Source organism: Adiantum capillus-veneris, chromosome 29, assembly GCF_014529385.1.
Source record: "Adiantum capillus-veneris isolate H3 chromosome 29, ASM1452938v2, whole genome shotgun sequence".
Lineage (NCBI taxonomy): Eukaryota > Viridiplantae > Streptophyta > Polypodiopsida > Polypodiales > Pteridaceae > Adiantum > Adiantum capillus-veneris.
Genome location: NC_140959.1, coordinates 34,971,474 through 34,997,035, shown reverse-complemented (window position 1 = coordinate 34,997,035; position 25,562 = coordinate 34,971,474). Strand labels below are relative to the sequence as shown.

Below are 25,562 nucleotides of genomic sequence, written 5' to 3'. Positions count from 1 at the left end.
ACTTGCCTTTTTGGCCCTTGCTTCTGCTCTCTCCTCCTTTGCTTTTGGTCCTTGCTTGGCCAGCCTTGAAATGGGCCCATCCCCTTGCCCTTGTCTCTAGTAGCTCTTGGACTCTCTCTCTCTCTCTCTCTCTCTCTCTCTCTCTCTCTCTCTCTCTCTCTCTCTCTCTCTCTCTCTCTCTCTCTCTTTGCTCACTGTCCACGAGACCCTCCCCTTTTGCTAGCAATAGTGAGGTCGCTATTGGGGGGGGGGGGTCCCTTCAAAAGGTTTGGGGCCCTAAGGCCGTGGAACGGACCCTCATTGAACCGCCACATCACCAATGTCAAGACAGGCATGTGCAGCGATGGTGCCGCCTCCAACTCTCCAAAACACCGGCGTTTACGCCCTGCGCCGCCAAGCACACGCTCATGCAGGGCCGCTCGGCATCCACCATAGCTCACGGAGCTCCAAGGGGAGCTCGCCTTCCCTTACACAACCCCAAATGGTTTCATGCCCCCGGTTAAATAGACAACATCTTTCACGTCAAGCAGCAGAAGTGGGAATAATGCACTCCATGTGGGAGACTCATGGCCCATGGCCTCAAGCCCATCAAAAATCACCAAAAGACATATTTAAAACCCTCCACTTTTTGCCCTTATTCCCTCATTTCCCATGTTTTGCCAAATGGTTGGAACCTCAGACTTCCAAGCCGGGTTGGACCTTCACTAAGTCAATCCCGTGCCGTGCAAACCTCGTCATCTTCGGACTCCTCTGATCTCGCTATCTGAGGCCATAAAAAATTTTAAAAATCACCTGCCAACTTTCCACCGCTAAATTCTCCCAAGTTGATCCTATCGTATCTTGCTGATTAAGTACCCGATTGACGAGCTGTCTATTTGTGATAGCTCCACATGATGCATACTACCTTTGGGAACCTTGGTGAGGCCAAAAGGATGCCAAATGGCGCATTCTCCGATGCAGGCAAGTGGGCTCATAACTAGCGCTCAAAAAATCTTCAACTGATCATAACTTGCTAACCGGAGTTCCGATTCGCAATCCGAGAAGATCGGCATGCTCCATAACTTGATCCCTACACAAATATCCATTGACACCTTCCTGGACCAGCTGTCCCTAGCTGACCTATCCATCGAGGATCTGCTAAACCTTCTACCTTTAAACTGCAATATCTTGAGCATCGGGGCTTCGTTTGACGAGTCATCTACACTCGATTCTAGAGCACACTGAACACTACATTCCAAAGTACTGACTTGGCATTTTGGGCATCTCCATTTACCATACAATCTGAACCATCCCGCAGCACTTTTGGCCTAAACAACCGTTTTCCACATACACTTTCGCTACCCTTTGGCTGCCCAGGACCTTGGTACCTGCCCTAGCCTTCTGCACTGCACTTGCCTGCTGCTTCTGCTTGGCATAAACCATCTCCTAGCTTGGACCAACTTTGGCTGCACCAACAGCATTTTGGGGTTAGTATGACAATTGATTAGCTTCTCTTCGATGACTTTTGGTGGCCTCAAATGTAAAAGCTTGTCAAGGAGTATGTAGGAACTTGTGACACTTGCAATAGATCAAAGGCGCCTCGTCATCGTCCTCATCGGTTACTCCATCCTTTGCCTATTCCAAGAAAACCATGGTCATCCATCTCCATGGATTTCATTGTAGAGCTACTACTTTTGTGACAAGGATTTGACTCCATTTTAGTAGTCCTGGATCAGTTTACAAAAATGGCACACTTCATTCCAACCACTAAAACCGTCATCGGTGAAGGTACGGCCAAAATCTTTTTACACCATATCTTTTGTTATCACGAATTGCCGCATGACATGGTTTCTAATCGAGGTCCACAATCCATCTCCTGCTTTTGGAAAAGATTATTCAAGCTACTCAGAGTACAAATCAACCTCTCCTCAGCCAATCACCACAAAGCAATGGACAAACAGAGAGAGTAAATCAAGGTTTGGAAGAGTATCTCTATTGTAGTATAAATTATCACCAGGATAATTGGGTCAAGCTAATACCACTAGCCGAACTCTCCTACAATAACAGTTTTTACGCCTCCACTTGTCACACTTCATACTTTGCTAATTATGGTCAACATCCCAAACAAGATATCCACAGGGACCATCAAGTCAAGAATCCAACTGCTATTCATCTTGGACAACAATTATCTGTCACAAAGAACTTACAATTCATATCAAAGAAGCTCAATCCAAGTATAAGGAAAGTGCAGATCTCCATCGCATGCCGCATCCAAAATACAAAGAGGGGGATAAAGTGTGGCTCCCTCGGCATGATCTACGTTCATCTCGTCCCTGTCAAAAGCTCAACACCAAAGGCTTGGCCCGTTTAAGATTATCCATCAAGTCAATCTAGTCACCTATCGACTCCAGTTGCCCTCATTCATGAAAATCCATCCGGTCTTTCATGTCTCCATCCTAGAACCTTGTCACACATCTAACATCCTAGAAAGAACCCTACAACCACCTTCTCTGGTTGAGATTCAAGGACATGACGAATATGGGGTCGAGAAAGTCCTAGATTCTCGAGTTTCACGTGGCAGGTTACAATACTTGGTGTATTGGAAAGGCTATGATGTCAGTGAAAGAACCTCGGAACCAACACACAATCTTCAGCATGCACCTCTCAAAGTCCAAAAATTCCATCAACAACATCCATGGAAGCCCCAGTCAAGGAACATCACTGCTCCTCGTGGAACTCGGCGCTAGAGGAGGGGGGTAATGTCATGGATGCTTGAGAGTCAGCCATTGCCTGTGTCATCGCCTGCATCATCGCCTGCATCAACATGTCTAGTTGCGCGATTTCATGTAGGTCCTAAAATGAAGCTTCATCTTTTGGGAAATGCCTCAAATAATGTCGTCAACAAGAGAAAAGGAAACACATTTGAGGAAAAAGATATAAAAGGAGCTTGGGTTTGAAAATTCCTCCTTGAAATTGTGTCTCACTCATGTGTATCGTTAGGAAATCAAAATGGCTCTCTCCAAAAGCTTTCGAATCAAGAAGTGCACATACATTACGTGCTCAGAGGGCAAAGGCAGGGTGGCTGTTGATGTTGATCTACTTCTTGCAGGGGCTGATGCTGATGAGGCTGCTCCTGCTGTATCTCTTGGTGTTTCAGGGAGAAGTCCACATTAAGTAGCCCCTGCTCATCTTTCGCTGCTTCCTGGCGACCATAGTCCTCTTGCAGGGAGTTTTCCACATTAATTAGCTCCTGCTCCTCTTCAGCGCATGCCTCTTCGTGGCAAATCTCAGCTTTGGAGGCCGTTGTCCAATTGGTCAGGTGCCCCTCCTCAGCTGCAGCAGCTAAATCGGCCAGGCGGTAATCCTCGAGGTCACCGACATTGGTGGCGATGGAAGCGATTGTCTGACGGGTCGAGTGGGCTCCTGCAGTCACCTGCACCAGCTGGCGCAGATAGTCCACGTCCTCCGGAAAGTTAAGACGCTGGGCTAGTTTGCTGCTCTCCTCAGATTGATAGATGAAGGCCCAGAGGAAGTCATGGGCCTTGGTGGCGCCGCGCGCGCTGAGGTGGTTTCCGCCGGTAAGACGTACACGTCGGCTCGAAATATCGACATCGCTCAGCAAACGCCCTGCTGCTTGCAAATGAGACCTAGGCACTGTCAGCTATGATGCCAGTTTAGACAGCTCCATCGAGTTTCTTGGGCGATTCAGTTTGCCCGTACGTCCTAGAGAGGGTACATCCTCCCAGCCACACACAGGAGTGGAGACTTCCTCTCATGCACCATAACACATCAATAATCTTCTCGATTGATAAAGTAGTAATTAATGTTATTCTTTTTTTAATATAGAAATCTTAATATATGTATTCCCTTGATGTCTTTGTTTGCTTAGGACTCCTATTCCAGGTACATCACATCATGAGAGTCAGCGGCTTACTCCTGATGTACCTCCTAGTACTCAATTGACACCTGATTCACAGGCTAGTGGCCGTCAGTCTCGGAGGTATATCTATTATGGTGATTATGGATTAAATATCAAGTAGTTTTTAGGAACTCTCATCTAATCTGCCATATGTTTATATTGCATGTAGGCATCATCGGCAGAGTAGCACGCCACCAGGTCGATCGACTCGTGAGACACCGCCTCAGCCGCCAACTCCCCCATCAGTGCCTCCACCTCCACCAATGTGCACGTGCATTGGCAGCTTGGGTGTCACATGCGACATCTTGCCTGACGAGGCTATCCTCCAACTCGGAGCCGGCATCGCCCTCAAACGTTGGATGGGAGACCTCTGCTCGTCTTATCTAAAGCAGGTTCATATACCATGGGAGTAAATATTAATGAACATAAAAAATATAAATTTAATTTGTTAGTTGAATTACTAATCGACTTTATTTTGCATTGTAGTGACTAGCATGAGGATGACAAGAAATATGTTATCAACACACTAGAGATGAAGTATGGGACAGGATGGAGTTACAAGTGGATGGTCAGGAAAACGTGCAAAATCATGGGTCATCGACGCGACGCATCATGGTAAGAAATATTTCTAACATCTATGTCTCTCTCTCTCTCTCTCTCTCTCTCTCTCTCTCTCTCTCTCTCTCTCTCTCATCTCTTGACTCTCGATCTGTCAAGGTGGAAATCGATCGGAGCTGCTCTCTGAGTAGGTGTAGCGTATAGTAGAGGCATGCTGTAGGCAACTCTCGCAAGGGTGCACCATGCACTATTGGGGTGCATGATTTTTCCTCTCTTCTATCATGCTCGCCGCTTGGGACCATATGAGACAAATCAAATGTACATGGTGTCCTTCCAAATGAGCATCCTCAACACTTCCAGCTATCCCAGAATTTTCATGTGTTGATGGCACAAGGTCTATAAAAGGTGCATTTATTGCAGTAGCCACTTCTCTTAGATCAAAATCTTTATCTTCCCAATGCTCTGGTCCTTGAACTATGGTTCCTCCTCCAAACATGCTGCCATAAGTTCTCCAGTTCATTTTTCCTCACTGGTTTCACAAGAAAGTCCACAGCTCCTTTTCACAAGCATTTGAATACCACATTCATGGAGTCATGAGAGGACATCATGATAACCGGAATGTGCTTGAGGGCCCCATGGTTCATAATTCGCCCAAATAGACCTATGCCTGATAAACAGGGCATCACGACCTCCATCAGAACAAGATCGACTTGGTTTTTTTGGTCCATCAAAAGCTCCCATGCTAGTAACCCATTGGAGGCAGGTGTAACTTCATAGCTGCAATTGCGTAGGAGAGCACCAACTGGATCAATCTGAATGCATGGAATTGATGCAAGTCTAGGCTATGTCAGCAATAACGATGGGGATGACGACACCTTCCTAAGGGATGAAATCTTCAATCTCGTATCTACTGTCCAAAAACACTATGGGATGAAAGTTGTGACTATGTCCAAAAACGTTGATTCTGGGACTGTTCTCTAGGTCTTTGACGCTGAAAATCTGGAGGTTTAGGGCTGAAAACTGAGGTTTCTTGGGGCTGAATATGCTACTCTTTAGGGGCTCAATCTGCTGGTCTTTCATTGCTGAAAAATGCCATGCTAAAAACTATCAAAAACGCTAGGTGATGGGTCTCCAAAAACGCTAGGTTGCTGAGCTTCTGCTGTTAAGTGACTGGGTAGTTGCAATTGCGTAGGAGAAGTGGTGTGATTGATTCTCCTATTTTAAAGGCCAATCTATTTTTCCAAGCATCTTTATGCCTGTCTTGAGTGATGGAGACATCGTCTGATTAACATATGAAGGTTTTTGAGCTAGGAAGTTGGCAAGTAGAATTCCTGGGAAACAAACAAACAAGCCAGTATGCATCAGCCAAGTTGATGTACTTAGACAACTTTGGAGCGGGGTGCTGCTCAGCTTTGCTCGACTTCCAAGCAATTTGGGCTCCAACAGAAAAAGACACTGAGCAAGACAAACCAAAGGAGTGCTAGCTGTAGATTTGATATCTTTGGTGTTGGTTTCATTCTGTGAAGATCCATGGTGCGCAAGATGCATTTTCTGAATAGTTTGTCTATGGATAATGTAACAAGACTTGATTTTGAGGTGTTTTAGTAATAAATTTTGTTTTCTAGGAAGTTTTGGTCGTTTTAAAGTTAGTCCATTGTGTAGAAGGATGTGTGTATTGTTTTCGTCTGATAAAATTTTTTGATCCGGAAGGCACTTTCTGGGGCATTTTTGAAGGCGTTAACGTGGGATTTTGAAAAAGTGATGTATGAAGCGATTGAAGCCTGCGTTATAATAAACAACTTTGGTTCTTTGAGTCTTTAGAGATTTTGATGTTTTGATGCTCGTTGAGGGCCAAAGATTAAGAAAAAAGTTGGATTTGCTGTTTTTGCATCGTTTTTGTAGAAAATGTTGTTTTGCAGGTTGATTTTCAGCAAATCAGAGCAGGCTATGGAAATTTTCCATCACATAGCCGTCGAAGAGCGCAGCGAGGGCAACAAGATTGTGTGAGACGGACTTGGGCTGTTTTGGCTCCGTTTGGGAGTTATGTTCAGTTGAAGACAGCTTTTAAAAAAAAAATCTAACCTCTACGGATCGCTTCACGATCACGTTTTTACCTTGTTCTCGCAGGTATATTGGCGCGCAAGTCGAGTCGACCGAACGCCAAAAATAGAAAAGCGGCTATTTTAAGAGGTCGCAGGCTTTTGGAGGAGAAAGGAGAATAGAAGGACGGGTGGTGCGTTTTGGGGGGATTCACCGATTTCTCTTCTGCAAGTGCGAGTGCGAGTGCAAATGCGAGTGCGAGTGAGACGCTGCATGCAAGCGAATTGAAGCTCGGGGGTGGTCGGGAGGTTCGAACTCCGTACAACGGAGTGCGCCCATATATTTTGCTCCTCTGTTGTATCAAACACTATTAATACAAAGATTTCTTCCTCTGTTTTGTTGTCTATCTCTATTATTCGGTTCTCGTGACAGATAATGTCGTCCTGATCATTTATGACGCTTTCTAGGATGTTTGCAAGCAAACTACTACCTTAAGTAGATGGATTCTTTCACGCTTTATTTCACCCCTTGACAAATGGTATGATGCTAAGGTTGAATGTTTTTAGTCCCAAGCTGGGCATATTGAGGGAAGTATGTTGTTTATGTACTGGCATACTGATTCTACTGAGAGTCTACCAGCTTATTACTTCTGCCTGAGAAGACATGTTTTGAGGGCTAATGAGTTGCTCTTGTCGTTGGTTTTTTACAAGTGTCTTCATGCCAATCAGTGACTGAGACGGTGTCTTAGAAACTGTGGATGACACATATGAAGGTTTTTGAGCTCGGAGGTTGGCATCAGTCTATGCCTTGCATATTATACAAGTATTGTTTGGCATGAGGTGCAGGAAGCAACCCAACCATTATTCATTATGCTTGTGGGAACCTAATCAAATGATATTTGTGGCCCAATTATTTTTCATTCCCTATTTTTTACAATAGCAACTTTAGTTTGTTGCACGTGAAGTACCATATGAGCCTGTTACATGGAGTATCATCGCAAAACAAAGAAGCAATCGAAGTATCATATGAGCCTATGACACACAGAATTTTACAAGAAAATGTGGTCTTCCAAGAAGAGTGTGACAAAAGAGATTGATATTGGGACAAGCTTTCAACAAATTTGGAAAGGAAAGAGGGAGCAATCTTTGTATACTCTGATGCAAGTAGAAGTTTGTTCTGTAGCGTTCACATGTTATGCATTGTAGCTTTGTCCTAGATTATAAAATGGCATTGCAAATTCTGATGCCAAGTTGAGTTACTTGCATCCAAATTCTTAGAAGCTTAGAGGCATTGAATTTTTTTCCTTATGGTGTACAGAATGAGCAACTTGAACAAGCCTAAGCTCTTCTGTAGTCTGCTCTTCTTCTATGGAATCATGGATCTAATATGAGTAAAGCTTCAACAAATTTGGGAAAAAAAAAGGAAAATTCGTCAAGCAAGTTAGGGCATTTTAGCTTTGTCCTAGATTATAGAATGTTGTTGCAAATCCTGATACCAAGTTCTAATTCCTGAAAGGTTAGAGGCGTTGCATGATGAGGGGTGATCATTGAGGGTAACCTGGAAAAAGCAATCCCGCAAGAAGAGGCACAAGATGGAAGCGGTCATGTGGGGATATTTCTGGACATCTTGAGTCATAGTGGTGTGGACTATGGTTTGCAGGGTGATAACTCTTGTCGTAGAATGTGGCAGACAATTGAGGTGAAAGAGCTGGAGCTGGGGAGATTAGCAAGGAAAGAGGGAAGGAAGATGATTGAATTAAAGGATGTGATGATGTAGCAGGATTTATTTGACAAGTGGTATGCTAAGGTTGAATGACAGACTAAAGCTGGGAAGTTCGTGTACCAAGTCATAACGAATATATGATTGGGAATTTAACTGTTTTGCCTAGGAGGACCAATCAATTTTTTCTAGGCAGAGACACTGTCTCAGAAACATATGAAGGTTTTTAAGCTGGAAAGTTGCCAAGTAGAATTGTTGGGAACCAAACAAGCGAGCCTCTTTCACGAGAAATCTAAAGCCTTTCTGGTCAGTGCAATCAAATTTTCCAAACTGGGAGGAGAGCCTGGTAGGTTGTGCTTATTGAGAGGCCTACATGGTCATCAAGCCGCAGATCCTTCTAAAACCACAGAATGGCAACATCCTTGTTGTTTGATGTTTGCATTGATGCAACAGCTGACACAGCCAAGATTCTCCATGTAAACTGCCAATAGGTACTACTCCACGGTGAGACCCAAAATGGCAGAGTTTAGTCCCGTTATAATCTTGCTGAAAATTCTCTTTGTTGATATACTTATGTGATAGAGATGTGTGATACCAACAGCTTCCTGGAACGTGGGCACGAGCGAGAGAAGCCATCTCTTTATTAATATGGTGGGTGCCATGCACCTGAGTGATTCTGTCAATTATGGAGGTATCCTTTCTGCAACTGCAATTGTGTTTCGCATGAGCGAGAACTACATTGTTGTGAAGAGCGAGGTTGATGCTGAATATGGTGATTGCCACTAGCTTGGCGATGCACACTACAAGAGGTTGTGTGCTCTTGTGATGCTGTTAGCGATGGAAATACACTGGGTTTTTATAACCCCCGGCGTCGCTAAAACCGTCGCTACGAGAGCGTCGCTATATGCGTCGCTATAACCGTCGCTATATAGAGACGCTCATAGCGACGGTTATAGCGACCTTTACATAGAAGTCTATAGCGACGCTACAGAGCCATAAATAGCGACGGTTATAGCGACGCCCGAGAGAAATTTTTTTTGGTGACAGGGCATTGAATGCCCTGCTACCCATCAACCATATTGTACTTGATTCACTTTTTAAAAAAAGTGCAAGGGTAGATAATAGACCCAAAATAGTCACCCACAAGACGCATTGTTTGCAAAATTGACAAGCGTAAAATTGACAATTGTACACATCATAGGCAAAATGAATTGATTGGCAAATGTAATAATGACAATTGTACAACATCATAGGCATAAAGAATTGATTGCCAAAATGAACTGCGGTGACAAATGTAATAATATACATGGTTCAAAAAGACGTATAAAATCCGTCTCATGATACATAAGCTATGAGAAACCCTAAACTAATGCTATCTAGCTACGGCTAAACTGACGTCGTTTAGTCAGACGTCTCATCGCGTCCAAGCGGCATATCTGTCGGATTCTGCAAAAAAAGACAATAAGACAGCTTTCAGTAAGTATAAACATATAACGACATTTATAAAACAATACAAAAAATAGAAAAGAGTAAACCCTAATACTAACCATGCCGCCGCGAGAACTGAGAATGTCCATCAAGGCGTTTAAGCCCTTCCTACCTGTGTACTCGCGCTCGTACGGTGTGGGATCACGTCCTGTCATCGACCACTGTCAAAACATACAAAGAATTCATTATGTTAGAATTAAAAAACTCATAAACCCTAAACTATCGAACATAAAGAGCAATGCGAAAACACTTACAAAATCGGCCTCAAATGATGCCCATCCACCGCTCCCCAAGTGGTGCGAGCTCCCTGCCTCTACTCGCGCTTTGGCTGCATCCTTTTGTTGCTTCCACTTGTCGGGATTCTCGTGCGCTACTTTCTTCGCATTCTTCCAATCTTCTTTGGCCAGCGAATCTGGCCTATTCCACCCATGCTTGATTGCTTTTTGCACTTCGGAACGCTTGTGTTTGCAGTATTCGCGCATTCGAATCTTCATCAGGTCTTCATTGAAGCGCTGATCCCGTGTTGGAATGGAAAACTCATCATGAAGTATGCTGATGACTGTTTTTTAAATCACTTGGTACTTCACTCCATTTGTTTAGTATGTAGTGTCTAAACAGCTGAGAGCAAAGACCACGCATGCGCGAGATCACCTTCTTTCCATCATCATCCATGATGATGCCGCCGCTGAAGTCGACGGAGTAAGGCAAGCCTCTGGCCGGTGACGCGTGAACCTGGGTGTCCCGGCAGGGGTCTCTAGCGGCGTGTCGATGGGGGTACGGACGTCAGGTGTCTCCACCGGCGTCTGGGCCCCGAAGCGAGGAGTGTCGAGTGGGGTGGCTCCTGGCGGAGTAGGTAGAGGTGTGTAGCTGCTAGGAACAGTCAGCCGTGCAAAACCTGGCGTAGATGGCGATGCTGTGGCTGGTGTGGGGGCGGGCAAAGAAGGGGAGGGTAAAGAGCCTCGTCGAACACGAGGCGGTGTGGAGGCATCGGTGGCGGAATCCCCACAACAACCGCCACCGCCACCACTAGAGCGCCGGTGTCTAGACGAGTGTGAAGCTCGTCTCGTCGACGCCGAAGCTTCGGAGCGCGCCGAATGCTCCGAAATAGAGGGAGATGCGGATGGAGTAGGAACGCGCGATGATGCGCCAAAGCGATGACGCTCCACGTACCACTGTCTCTGCTGCGGTGACAAAGAAGAAAGAAACTCCTCATCATCCATACCTGCATTAAACACACGAATATTTAAACTTAATATTGAATGAATAGAGTAGACAATGACGCAAAGACCATTAAATACAATGACGTAATGACGCATATAAATACAATGACGCAATGAATTGAGTGATAGAAGAGGCAAGTCGAAAACTCAGAATTTTCAATCAAAAGATGTGAGCACGAGTAGAAAAGAGCGTTATACACCATGGAAGGTACTTAGAGAGCCAGAGCTTTTACAACACGGAGCAAAATTGTTCAAATACAATATTTGTGGCTTTAAGAGATCTCTCTCTCATCCTCGCATAACTGAGCATAACTTCCTATATCTATATAGAGCTCTCCGTTTAAACACATATCCTCTGTTTCATTTTGTAGCTCCTCTGCATGCACGCCATATAGAGTAGTAGCATCTTGATGCTCGTCTGGCACCACCGCAGCGGCTTTTGATTGAGCATCTTCTCTGATCTCCTCCATTGATGCCGTTGTGATTGGCACATGGTAGCCTTCATACATCCTTGCACTACAAGGGGCTACCTCTATGACGTACCACCAGTTTGATGTAGACTTTGTAGGATGAAATATTACCTGCCAGAGCCACATAACTTACATGAGAGCTTTCAAGCACATAACTTGTGAAAGGGGGATGTTAACTATTTACATACTTGTTCACAATGCTCGGGTAGTACGAAAGTGTCTCTTAGGTCAGTCCATTTCTTAGTTTAATCCACCTCAAGAAAACCAGACTCTCCTCTACGCACATTAGCGTTGCGACCCTCCATGATTATCTTGAACCATTGCACGTCGAACAAGTCGACAAAAAATCCTTTGTAATTGATCCTCAAAATCTCTTGCAGCGTGCCGAAGTAAGTGAGTTCCTCCACCACAGGATCTGCATCAGAGGAACGTCGTCGACTAGACTGTTCAAATTTTGCCATGATTCCACAATCTTGAGTAAAACGCTTTTTGTCGATTCGTTCCACCCTAAAATGTCGACCTTTACACCATGCTGTTGTGTATGACTTATACTACAACGAACAAAGATTATGAGTGGCCGTTCAAACGTTTAGAAATAAAGTCACTAGCTAGTCGTACATTGCAAACTTACCTTGGTCGCGCAACCCCGAGAGTACTCCCACTCTTCCTCAGTCACTTCGTCACCGCATTGTTGTGCGCTTTTCAATTGGTTGTGCAACCATCTTAAGCTCATGAAGGTTGGTAGGCTCTCCAGAACCGTCGGATAGTGCATCGGTGGTCGTCTTCCCCGTCTCCACTCGATTCGTGCCCTTTGTCGCTCTTGCTTTGCATCCTCATATTGTGAAATCCACTTTTGCATCACTGGATTGTGAAGCATGCAAAATCGGTTGATTTTAGCCTCTAGATCTTCCGTCATCTTCTTCTCAACACCGAGATTGCACATGACAATCCGAGATATGCGCTCATCATCTATGGTTCGCCATAGCGTGTCCCGGGCTTTATCAAATCCGTCTAGCCACTCTCCAATGTACACTAGGGACTCTGATACCAACCAACCTTCTGCCATGCTACCCTCCGGACGTGCCTTTTGACGCACATATCCCTTAAGCGTTTTCATGAAACGTTCTAAGAAGAACATCCATCTGGAATGAACTGTGCCAGCTATTTCCACCTCATCAACTATGTGAACAAGAAGATGCACCTGAATGGTTAGCATTGTAGTAGGAAAATGTTTCTCAAACATGCACACAAGCTTCGCAGCATTTAGTTTGGCGAATGGTATGGAGTCTACGTTGATCTCCTTTTGTGAGATCCATTGCACCAGCTTTGCAAGTTTGTAGATTGTGTTACGGATGTCGAGAGACAAACATCCCTCAATGGCAACCGGTAAAATAAACTGTAAAGTATGTGCAGCAATGATATTAAAGTCCACATTTTATGCAATGATATTAAAGTCCACTATGAACGTACCTGACACATTTTATGCCAATCGTGTGACTTCAAACCGGTAAGCTTTCCTTCTTTAGTAAAACACGTTCGGAGCGAGTGCATTACGCCAGTGGGGGTCCGCAAAGATCGAATGGTCTCTTTTACTTTGCGTTCTTGGGCTCCTGTGAAAATCCATGGTGCTTTAGGGAGTTTTATCGATCCATCAGACGCTGTTTGCGGCCAATATTGCTCCATACGATCCACATTTCTAAGGTCAACTCTGGCTCCCAAAGTATCTTTCTTACCGGTCAGATGGTCCCATAGTAGATTACCCACATTCTTGAATATGTGCATTGGATCGAGCAAGTGATTGATCATGAGTTGGGGCCAGTATGGTAACTCGTACCATAGAGATAGTCTCTTCATCCCTGGAGGCAATCCGTCATCGCACATCTCCTTCTGCTCTAACCATGCTTGTGCAGACATCCTTGGTGGCTCTCTTCCCAAAAAGCCGTCGCGTAACACATGATTCTCTGGAAGATACGCTTGATGACCTTCGTAGATTTTCTTCTTCAGTGAGGGCGCTCTACGTGCATTCAGTCTAGGTCCACATGTGACACATGCTCTGTATCTGCTTGTTTGAAGCCCTGCATGTATACACATGATAATAGATCAACTATGGGAAAAAACAAGATTTACAGTGTCTGAGTGAGGAGTGTCAATAGATCACCTGAGCATTCTGTTAGCCCGGGATAGTCATGCATGGTCCACATTAGAATGCCTCTGATCAAAGCATTCCGTCGTCCTGTGTGTCGGCTCATATCCACCACCTCTATGCCAATCCACAATTGTTGTAGCTCTTCCAATAGTGGACGAAGATACACATCCATATTCCCCACTTTATATCGCCCTGGCACAATCAAGCTTAGCCATAGGTGCCCCTTCTTCGTAGTCAACCACGGGGGAATGTTGTAGTTGACGATGACAACGGGCCATACACTGTAAGATGTTGATCTTTGACCAAATGGATTTACGCCATCCATAGCCAGGCCTAAGCGCAAATTTCGAGCTTCCCTGGCAAAATCCGACCATGTTCCATCTATATGTTTCTAGGCTGTGCAATCTGCAGGAATTCGTAGCACACCATCCGAAGATTTATCCTCCTCATGCCATGATGCTAGGGCGGCCATGGACTTACATTCGAAGAAATGCTTGATGCGAGGAAGCAAAGGAAAATGTCGCAAAACCTTTTGTGGAATTTTTGTCCCGTGGAGATCTACTCGATATCTTTCGGAATCACATTTCGGACACTTCTCCATGTCTATGTATTCCCCTCTGAAAAGAATGCAGTCATTAGGACAAGCGTGGATAGAATTGTAATCCATCCCCAAGTTTCGCAAAATCTTTCTTGCTTCATCTCGGGAATCTGGCATCACATTGTCAGCTGGTAGTATGTGCTCTTTAAGCAATCTACACAACATAAAAATACGATACAGTCGTATCGTATTTTTATGTTGTGCTCTTTAAACAATCTACACAACATAAACATACGATACAGTCGTGTAAAAATCTATCAGATCATTATACATTTAGAGTTTTATTAAAGTAAACTAATTGTAATAGATCACCTGAAAAGCGCTGTGACGCTAGTGTCACTCCGTCCAAACTTTGTCTGCATGTTGAGAAGAACCAAGAGTGCTTTCAATCTAAACATACGTGCTCCATTATACAATGGCGTATCGGCTTCACTTTTCATATCATCATAGATAAGCCTTTCTGAATCCATGATCGTCTCGATCATTTCATCAATCTCGGGCTCAAACATTGCCTCGTTGGGAATGTGCTCTGCATGATCATCCCCCGAGCTGTCAGAGGCTACATTTTGTGGCCTCACATATGCTGCTTGACCAAAGCGCCTGCGAACACGTCTATTGGGTTGCAAGATTGCTGCTTGTTGGCCAGCGTCAAAGTCCGACGAGTTATAATTGGCAACAACTCGATCTATAATAGATGGATCGAACTCGCCAAATTCATGAACGTGCTACAAAGAAACACGTCTTGTCCGTCGCACAACATGCTTGCATTGATTACAAGGACATAAGACCCTCGTTGAGAGATAGGTGTTTCGGTTGGACAGTCCCACATCCTCGTCACTACTCATAATGAGGATAAAAATCTTATAACCTGGACAACAAATTTAATATTCTATTGGCATTCTTCGTCTTATCTCTCTCTCTCTCTCTCTCTCTCTCTCTCTCTCTCTCTCTCTCTCTCTCTCTCTTTACCTCACATTCTCTAGTCATGTCCAATCCCCGCACACCTCGGTCTAGAGGTGCACGGAGATCAGAACCACCGGGTTATAATCTCGTCTTTATTGGTCAATACCTATATTTGTGGGTACAAGAAATTTACAGACCCACGTCTACATGATACTGCATGTAGTGGACAAAACCCCTTTGCCTCTTCTCTAGCTGTAGCACTTCACAGCATCTTAACATCTTTTCACAGTAGATCTTTTCACTGTTCGTCTAACTCTAAACCCTAAACCGTAAGTAATTCTTGCGTGGACTTGATCTAACGTAAATAAGCGTAAATCTAAATAAACGTAAATCTAACTAAAAATAAACCTAAATCTAATTTAACGTAAGTCTACATCTAACCTAATCTTTAACGTCTTTTGGGATAGTTTCCTACGATGTTAAAACTCTCTTCTTCTTGTGTGTGTGTGTGTGTGTGTGTGTGTGTGTGTGTGTGTGGGTAAACCTAAATAAACCTAAGTCTAATCTAATATAACATAAATCTAAATCTAACGTAAATTATGTTAAAAACAAAGAACTAAACTAACAGGGATTATAAGAACCTTAAAACTGATTTAACACATAATTTTTCACATAACTCGGCAAGAGTTGGCATTCTCATCACTAAAGATGTGAGAGTTAACTTCCGGCGGTGACGCTGCCTCATCTCCATCCACATCTGACGACAGCAATTGGCCCTTTAGACCGTTCTTGCTCTTGTTACTAACTTTGAAGCTGCTGTTGAATGACTAGAGGTTGTCTAGATGGTCATTGTGTCGGGGATGTAGTGACTCTTGCCGCCCTGAAGATCCACCTTCTTCCCTATCTTCTGAAGATATTTCACCAGTACTTTTGGATCGACGGAGCCCACCATGAGTGAAGGCAGCAATACCCTATATTCCATTGAGGGCTTTCTTCACCCGCTTCATGCAGGCATCGCAGTCTATGGAGACCTAAATCTAATATAATATAACGTAAATCTAAATCTAGAGTAAATAAACATAAATCTAATTAAAAATTAACCTAAATCTAATCTAATTTAACTTAAATAAACCTAAATCTAATTTAACGTAAGTCTACATCTAACCTAATCTTTAACGTCTTTTAGGATAGTTTCCTACGATGTTATAACTCTCTTCTTCTTGTGTGTGTGCGCGTGTGTGGATGTGTGTGCCAATAAAAAGAGATAAATGGTATAACCTTTCTATCACCCATGCCAAGTATGATAGATTGGTTATGCCATTTCCCTCTTGAATAATAGGTCTTGAGTTCAACTCCTCGTCGGCTAGATCTTTAGGTCTTTTAATTTTAATTAGTTTCCTACAACGTTAAATTAGTTTCTCTCTCTTTCTCTCTCAATGTGTGTGCATTTTTTTGTTTATGCATGTTTTCTCTCTCTTTTCCTCTCTCAATGTGTGCGTTTTTTGTTTATGCATGTTTTCTCTCTCTTTTCCTCTCTCAATGTGTGCGTTTTTTGTTTATGCATGCTCTCTCTCTCTTTTTCTCTCTCAATGTGTGTGTGCATTCTTTGTTTATGTATTTGTGTGTGCGTTTTTGTTTGTGTTTGTACTCTCTCTCTCTCTCTCTCTCTCTCTCTCTCTCTCTCTCTCTCAAAAACACTATGTGTGTGTGTGTGTGTGAGAGAGAGAGAGAGGGAGAGAGAAAGAGGGGAAGGGAACATGAGAGTGAGGAGAGGGAAGGAGCATACCTAGCTCTCCTTCCTCTCCTCGTGTGTGTGTGTGTGTGTGTGTGTGGAGAAGAAAGCGAGAGAGAGAGAGAGAGAGAGAGAGGGAGAGCGTTACATGCTCCTTGCTTTAGGGCGCGGAAAAACTCAGATCTGAGATCTGAGTTTTTGGGCGCTCTCTGTTATTTTTTTAGCCCAGTCGGCGTCGCTATGAGCGTCACAAATTTCTTTGTAAATTTGCGACGCTCATAGTGACGCCGGGATTTTTTTTTTTGAGCATCGCTGTGTGAGCGTCGCTAATATGAATAGCCTCTTGTAGTGGCAGCCGTGACTGTTGGTGCGTATTGATGAGGAAAGGACACATGAGGCTGTAGTAGACGTTCGTTCTTAGTGAGAGATTGAAATGATCACAAACAAGGTGAATGGACACTGTGCGTGCAAGTGAATGAGGCTGAGAGATAGAGAGAGAAGAGAGATACGACACTAGAGACGTTGTAAAACCCTCCTCCGAAGGCCCGACTCTCGTCGGCGAGAGCGGTCTACTTATGATTGCACAAACTGGATCAAGCTGAATGTATGGAACTAATGCAAGTCTAGGCTATGTCGGAGATGACAACGGGGATGATGACACTGTCCTAAGGGAGGAAATCTGCAATCTCGTATCTGCTGTCCAAAAATGCTATGGGCTGAAATCTGCGACTATGTCCAAAAACGCTGATTCTGGGACTGTTAAGTAGGTCTTTGATGCTGAAAATCTCCAGGTTTAGGGCTGAAAACTGAGGTTTCTTGGGGCTGAATTTGCTACTCTTTAAGGGCTTAATCTGCTGTTCTTTCCTTGCTGAAAAACGCCATGCTGAAAACTGTCAAAAACGCTAGGTGATGGGTCTCCAAAAACGCTAGGTTGTGTTGAGCTTCTGCTATCGATGGATATGCATCTACACTAAGTGACTGGGCATGCACGGTCTACAAATAGACTCACAAAAGTGCGAGATCACTTCTAATCTATACTTTGAGGAGTCGACGGACCATTTGCACGCACTCTCGCCGGCACGAGCGGTCTACTTATGATTGCACAAACTGGATCAAGCTAAATGCATGGAACTGATGCAAGTCTAGGTTATGTCGGTGATGATGATCGGGATGATGACACCATCCTAAGGGCTGAAATTTGCAATCTCGTATCTGCTGTTTAAAAATGCTATGGACTGAAATCTACGACTATGTCCAAAAATGTTGATTCTGGGACTGTTCTGTAGGTCTTTGACGCTGAAAATCTATAGGTTTAGGGATGAAAACTGAGGTTTCTTGGGGCTGAATGTGCTACTCTTTAGGGGCTCAATCTGCTGGTCTTTCATTGCTGAAAAACGCCATGCTAAAAACTGTAAAAAACGCTAGGTTGTTGAGCTTCTACTGTCGATGGTTGCTGAGCTTCTGCTATCGATGGATATGCATCTACACCAAGTGACTGGGCATGCACGGTCTACGAATAGACTCACAAAAGTGCCAGATCACTTCTAATCTATACTGACTGGACTGACTGAACCCTGATCACGTTGTAGCTTATCCACGGACACATAGGCTTGGATGTGTCACGTGACAGAGGGTGGTGAATTCATTGTTTGTTTTATATCTCGTCCATTGCCTTATGCCTCACAATGGACTACACAATGATTCACTATCGTGCTTGGTTAATAGTCCTTTTGGTGCAAATTAAGCATTATGATTTCTCATAATTTCTCTACCTAGTATCTTTGATGATCAACACATAATGGAGACTAAATCATATGCTATGGACTTGCCGACAACGTCTATGATGATGAGGACGACAACGAGACGGGCCGGAATCTGAAAAACGCTATGGCTGAAATCTACAAATCTTTATCCACTAAATTTTGACTCTATGTCGATGACGACGATGCAACGACGCCGCGCTGAAAATGCAGATGTTGAAATCTGCATTTTTTGGGTTGAAACTGCAAACGCTCGTGGATCTGACCATGCAGCGAGGAACTGCTGCAAGAAGGTGAGGTCTGTGAGGTTCGATGATTCTACGGTGGAGTCGGATTGCTAAAAACTAAACACGTTAGTCTAGATCTGGGTTTTGTCGTGGTAGATCAACAAAATGTTGGATGGTTATGCTGATGCAAAAATGCTAGGGCTGATCTGCTATCTTGCTGTGGAATCTGCTAACGCTAGGGCTGATCTGTCTCGTGCTGCTGTCGAGGCTGATCTATAGTGCAAAAACGCCGGGGCTGATCCGTCATGCAAAAATGCTAGGGTTTTTAGATGGGCTTCACTATCGGTGGCAGCATCCTCGTATCTTGGGCAGCGGCGTGTTTTGATTACCTTGTACATAGCTACAAAAAGAAAAACCAGTCTGAAGGGAATCGAACCCTGACACTAGCCATATGGGGCTATCACCACGAGACTCCCCACCACCCACCCTTATTAGTAAGATTTCAAAACAATAAAAATCATGACTTAACAAAATGAATTACTGTGAGATTAAATCTTACCCAATATAGGTTGATTTGTGAGTTGATACGCACGGCTAATAGTCCTCATCGTCATCTCTGAGATTAGCCGTCAATAAAATCTCATCTTCATTATCTTTGTTTACTTCTTCAAACTCCTCTGCCGTTAAATCTGTGTTGACGTTCATTTCCTCCATGTGCTCAACATCCATTATTTCTTCCTCTTAGGTGTCTGTAGTGTCAGAGTACGGATGGTTGTTGTTCTCATCATCTACAATGTCATCATGAACGGCAAGGGAAATTCTACACGTCTCTAACATGGATGTGTTTAGATTCGAGGATGTTACCAATTCATCCTGATTTGCTTCCTCAGGGTCAACGCTATCAAACAACTGACGACCTCTAAGTTGGACATGCACAACTTGCCACCATGGATGAGAATCTGGGTTCTTGTAAAAGAACGCTTGCTCAACATGAGTTGGCAGAATATAAGGCTCTCTTGTTGCACGCATTAACTTTGAGGAGTCGACGGACCAAAATTTGGACGGTTCTCTTTTCATTGTGGCACTATTGCCTTTATACTCGGCACAAAACCAATCCACCTTCAGAATCACCTGTCATTGTTGTATGAAGAGGGATTTCATTCACCTGTTTGAAGATCCGATACGATATTTCATAAATGCCGACTATATTTCCCACATAACCCAGTTCTCTATCAACAAGATTTGTGTCTCTTGAACTTGCACGTGATAATTGCTTGAAAGAGGCAACAACGGAAGAATCTTGAGCTAAATGTAAGTCGTCAATAGCTTTTATTCGAAGATGTTGACCATAAGCCCACATGTTTTTATACATTCAAGCCTAGATCAATATATAAATGATATAAGAAAAAAAGGAATATTGCTTGTTTAGTTTAAAGTTTTCAAAGCCCAAAAGTTACCTTTCTTTCACATCCGATCATAAAGTCTCTCTGTTCCCTTGAGATTGTCTCATGATCTCTATCTGCCCGTTGCATATGGGTGTATAACCAATCCATGAAAGAAGGTACGTCTTCGTTATGTCTGCCAACTCGTTAGTTTGCAAGTTTCTCCTCGTACTCCTCAAAAAATTGTTGCATGCATTCGCTATTATAGACAATAAAAGTAGAAATATCCAAATTATCTTGGATCTTAAGTTGAAAAGGGACTCCCTTACCAGACAATACCTCGTCTGACATGGTAGAAGAAGACTCATTTGTCCATACGTTGTCGTGCTGTGACACGTACATAGTGGGAACGCATGCTACAAGATCTATCTTGTATTTTTTTAGATACATAATTATATTTTCTATAGTGTACATATGCATATTTAAGTATAATAATAAGCCTTCTATCTCATCCTATTTTTTTTCTCAAGGGTAACCTATCCTTACTTTACCATCGGAAAATACTATGGGAAAAGCATCAATAGCTCTGCCTCTTTAACTTGGGGCAAAAAGCATTGATTCTTTATTTCTACTATTTCATTATCATCTCACACCCTAGCTAGATCCTATATCTAGGGTAAACTCCAATATATATATATTCTACGTATTTTTTATACTTTTCTTATATTTCTTTTTAAATAGCTACTAGGCGAGAATCAAATCCTAGTGGGACACTAGGTGGCATGATTTCAAAGATACACTTATTTTAATGCATTATTGCAAGCATGATTACAAAACTTTGTCAAGGAGCAATTTCATGCTTTCATATGGCATGAGGTGTCCTTGTGAATTAAATGAAAGTCTAGGCTAAGGAGACCACATGAAGACTTTTGCTGCCATAAATGGACCCTATTTTGATGAATTTTTTACACAAGGTTCCAATCCGAATTGGAAAACGATTTTAAAATGAAAATCGTAGCTAATGAGCTGAAGTTTTTGCCCATATTTTTACTTTTTTATTTCGACCCACGGTTGAGGAGATATGATCAAAATACTGGACCCCAGTCTGCCCACATCATGCAAGGACAGCTCATTTCGAACTTTTCCAATTCCTGTTCACACTGGCTCCTCTCTTCTTGTGTAAACCCTTGGGGGTTCCCTTCACCTATAAAAGGGGACCTCTTCTTCCTTGGAAATAACTCAAGAATTCAAGCCATTGATGAGAGGAATTCTTGAGGGAGTGAGTAGTAATGCCTAATTATACTTAGCCCCATTAACATAAGCCCAAGCCTACACTTTCTCCTAGAGGAAGACTAGCCATTCTTGTACACTATCCTTGGAAGATCAACTCTAATCAAAGAAGGTGTTGTACTTGGCGTATCAATCAACATTGAATTCTCCCCTCTTCTTCTCTCTCCCATCAATAATGGTGCCGAAGGGTTTCAAGTAAGATGTGTTCTACATTGATGTTTTCTTGATTTCTTGTGTTTTCATTTTCATCTCTAATCCAACATATATATATGTATCTAATCTCATCTCCTTAACCAAACCTATCTCTCTCATTCTTAGCAATTCATCCTCTCTAGGTTCTCTTTGCTACAGGTACATCTCTCCCCGCAGTATCCTTATTGCCTACGTGCAAGAATAGGGCTTGGGAGGGAAACTTCTCATCTCTTCACTTCTCTCATATCTACATTTCTCACATACTATCCTAGATGAATAACCCACATGATGATCATTTCTATCGCTTTCACTCTGTACGATCTATTAGAATTAACGTATGGATTAGCCGAAAAATACACTGTCAACAACATATAGTGTTTCTCTTTGGCCCAGAAAGGCTTAATGAAATACTTCTATCACCGGATCCCATCATACTACCTCTCATAGACTATAACTTTTCTTTTGACTTAAGCGTAGTTATCTTGCTATGAACTAAGAGGATTTGTACACACAATTAATCCCAATCACTAGACAAAATATATATATTATGGTAAGCACAAAACTACAATTCCAAAGAACAATTCGTAGCCTATTTGGTCAGCCAAGATTGAATGCCATTAATGCATCCATTAACCCTTTCATATTACCCATGATACGATATGACCATAGCCTTGATGTTTTCATCTTCGTATTGTTTTGACATTCTCTTTTGCGTTCTTTCTTTGTGTGTGTGAATGCAAGAGAGAAAGAGTGAGTCTTCTTTGATTGCACTTCTTTCCAAACCCTAGTCTTCATGGCATCTATGGTTTAACTCCTTCATATAGTTTTTGTTGAGTTCTCTCACAAACTCTCACAGCCATAAGCCCGGTGCTTTCCTGGCAAGACCGCAAATTTCTCGACAACGTGTGGAGCTTCAAAATCGGTTTACTCAAGATATTCACAAACGTAATACATGCATTCTTCAAGCATCCATCCTTTCGCCATAGAACCCTCTGGTCTTGCTCTTTGACGTACATAACCTTTCAGTACTCCCATAAATCTCTCGGCCCAGAACATCCATCGAGTAGAAACAACACCAGCAAGCTCTATCTCGTCCACTAGATGGATTAGCAGATGAACCTGGATATCAAAAAAGGAGGTTGGAAGTTCCTTCTCCATTAAACAAAGAAGCTCTATACATTCACGCTTCTTTTGTGGAATTAACCCTTTGTCAATTTCTTTAGATGTAATCCATCTATCAATAAAAGAAAGAAGATATTAAAGTTATATTTGAATTAAGAACTTATCAACTAAAATTTAATGAGCGATAAATACCTTGCAAGCGATCCAAAGCGATATATTACGTCTCGGACTCCTTGGGTAGTACATCCATCAATAACAAGGGGTAGAACATGCTGTATACATGATTAATCCAATCAACAAAACATGCAAGAAAATAAATACTTGCGAAGATTGATAAAACATTATCTTCACAAAATTGTGCGAATCATGTGTTTTTAAACTAGACAAGCTCTTGTCATCTAAAGTGAATATGTTTGGACAAGATGCTCCATATCCTGTAGACGTACGAATCAATTGAATCCTCTTATTGATAGTATGCACCTCTTCTGCTCTGAGTACCCATGGGAGGCTCGTAGGTTGTGTCATGTCCAGTTTCATCAGAAAGTGGCCATAGATTAGGCTTTGAGTTTCGATCCATTAAGTCATTTCTTACTGCCATTGTGTCTTTCAATCCAACAAGGTGTTGCCATAACGAATGACCAACGTTCTTAAATATATGCATAGGATCAAGAAGATGACATATCTTCAAAACCTTCCAATATTCCAAAGTGTACCATATCGAAGGACTTTGAGCCAGAGAACGTTTTCCTCTGGCTCGCATCTTCACAGCATCATCATCATGACCACTTATGATCTCCGACTCCGAATCGATAGCGAGTCCAACAGTCGACTTTAGATACCAATCCTTTGGTGTGTTTGGTATTGGACATTTCCCTTCTTCTACCTTCCCGTTGAAATGTATGGCTTGCCTTCTATTTTGTAGATGATGCTCTTCAGGTAAAAATCGTCTGTGTCTAAGATATATATTTTTGTTGAAGTTTTTGCTATAAGTTGATCTCAACCAATCACCGCACACAGGACAAGCTTTATAACCCTTGGTACTTATTCCTGCATGAAAAACATAACAAATATTATTAGCGCAATAAATATACAAAAAACGCATGAGAAAATGTATATATCTAAACCATTTACCTGAGCAAAAATCATATCCTGGAAAGTTGTGGATAGTCCATGCTAAAATCCCACTAATAATGAACCGTCTTTCACCAATGCTTCTTGACATATCCACGACATCAATCCCTCTCCGCAAATCTTGAAGATCGTCAATGAGAGGAGCCAAATATACATTCAGGTCTTTAACTTGTCACTTTCCTGGGATTAAGAGTGAGAGCATTAAATGCTCTTTCTTAATACTAAGATATGGGGGTAGATTGTAGTTAATAACTACCACCGGCCATGTAGACCATTTACTTGATTTTATAAAAAATGGATTCACACCATCTAATGCTACACCCATCTTTAAATTGCGTGATTCTTTTGCAAAATCTGGCCATAGCGAATCAATATGCTCAAATGCAGGACTATCCTGCGTAATTCGCATTACACCATCTTTGCTCTTGCGCTCCGCTCCCCATGTCATAAGCTTAGCTAATTCGGGACTTTGAAACATATGTTTTATATGTGGAGCCAAGGAAAAATGTCTCAATACCTTTCTAGGGACCTTACCTTTCTAATCTCTATAACGAGGCATTTGACATTTTGGGCACGTCACATTGTCCTCGTACTGATATCTATATAAAATACAATCGTTGGGACATGCATGTATGGAAGAATAGTCAAGTCCAAGACTACTTATCATCTTCTTCACCTCATTGTGTGATGTAGGAAAGGAATTGCTTGTTGGCAAGAACTTTTGAGAGACTAGCCTGCAAGTTGATTAAAAATATGATCAATAACAAGCACCAATGTTTAGAGTGTAACAAATAAATATGTTAGATGTATACATACTTCAATAGTGCTGAAACGGATACATTACTGCATCCAAAACGGTTTTGAAGTTTAAGAATAAGTAAGCTTGCACTTAGTCGTGTCAGTTGGCTTCCTTCGTAGATATGTTTTAGAGCTTCGTCTCGAAGATACTTCTCGTTGTTAGGAATATCTCTCGCACTATCATTTTGATGCCAATCCTCAATAAAATCAGCCATGCCATCGTCATTATCAAAGATATCATCACATCCATTAAAGTCCTTAGAATATTGTTCCTTTAGTCTTGCATACGTTGTCGTGTTGTGACACGTACATAGTGAGAACTCATGCTACAAGAGTTATCTTGTAACTTTATTACATAGTTATATTTTCTATAATGAATATATGCATATTTAAGTATAATAATATTCTTTCTATCTCATCCTATTATTTATCTCAATGGTAACCTATTCTTACTTTACCATCAGAAAATACTATGGGAAAAGCATCAATAGCTCCGCCTCTTTAACTTGGGGCAAAAAAGCATTGATTCTTTATTTTTACTATCTTATTATCATCTCACACCATAGCTAGATCATATACCTAGGGTAAACTCCAATATATATATATTCTATGTATTTTTCTTATATTTCTTTTTAAATATCTACTAGGAGGGAATCAAATCCTAGTGGGACACTAGGTGGCATGATTTCAAAGATACGCTTATTTTAGTGCATTATTGCAAGCATGATTACAAAACTTTGTCAAGGAGCAATGTCATGCTTTCATATGGCATGAGGTGTCCTTTGGAATCAAATGAAAGTCTAGGCTAAGGGGACCACAGGAAGACTTTTGCTACCAGAAATGGATCCTATTTTGATAATTTTTTAACACAAGGTTTCAATCCGAATT

At 42.3% G+C, this 25,562-nt stretch overlaps 2 pseudogenes; one reads left to right on the top strand and one right to left on the bottom strand.

The window, feature by feature from the left end:
- The first annotated feature begins 3,837 nt into the window (after positions 1-3,837).
- Positions 3,838-25,562, top strand: part of LOC147419024 (uncharacterized) — a 37,608-nt pseudogene continuing 15,883 nt past the window's right edge.
- On the bottom strand, positions 19,308-19,836 carry LOC147419027 (uncharacterized; annotated as a pseudogene).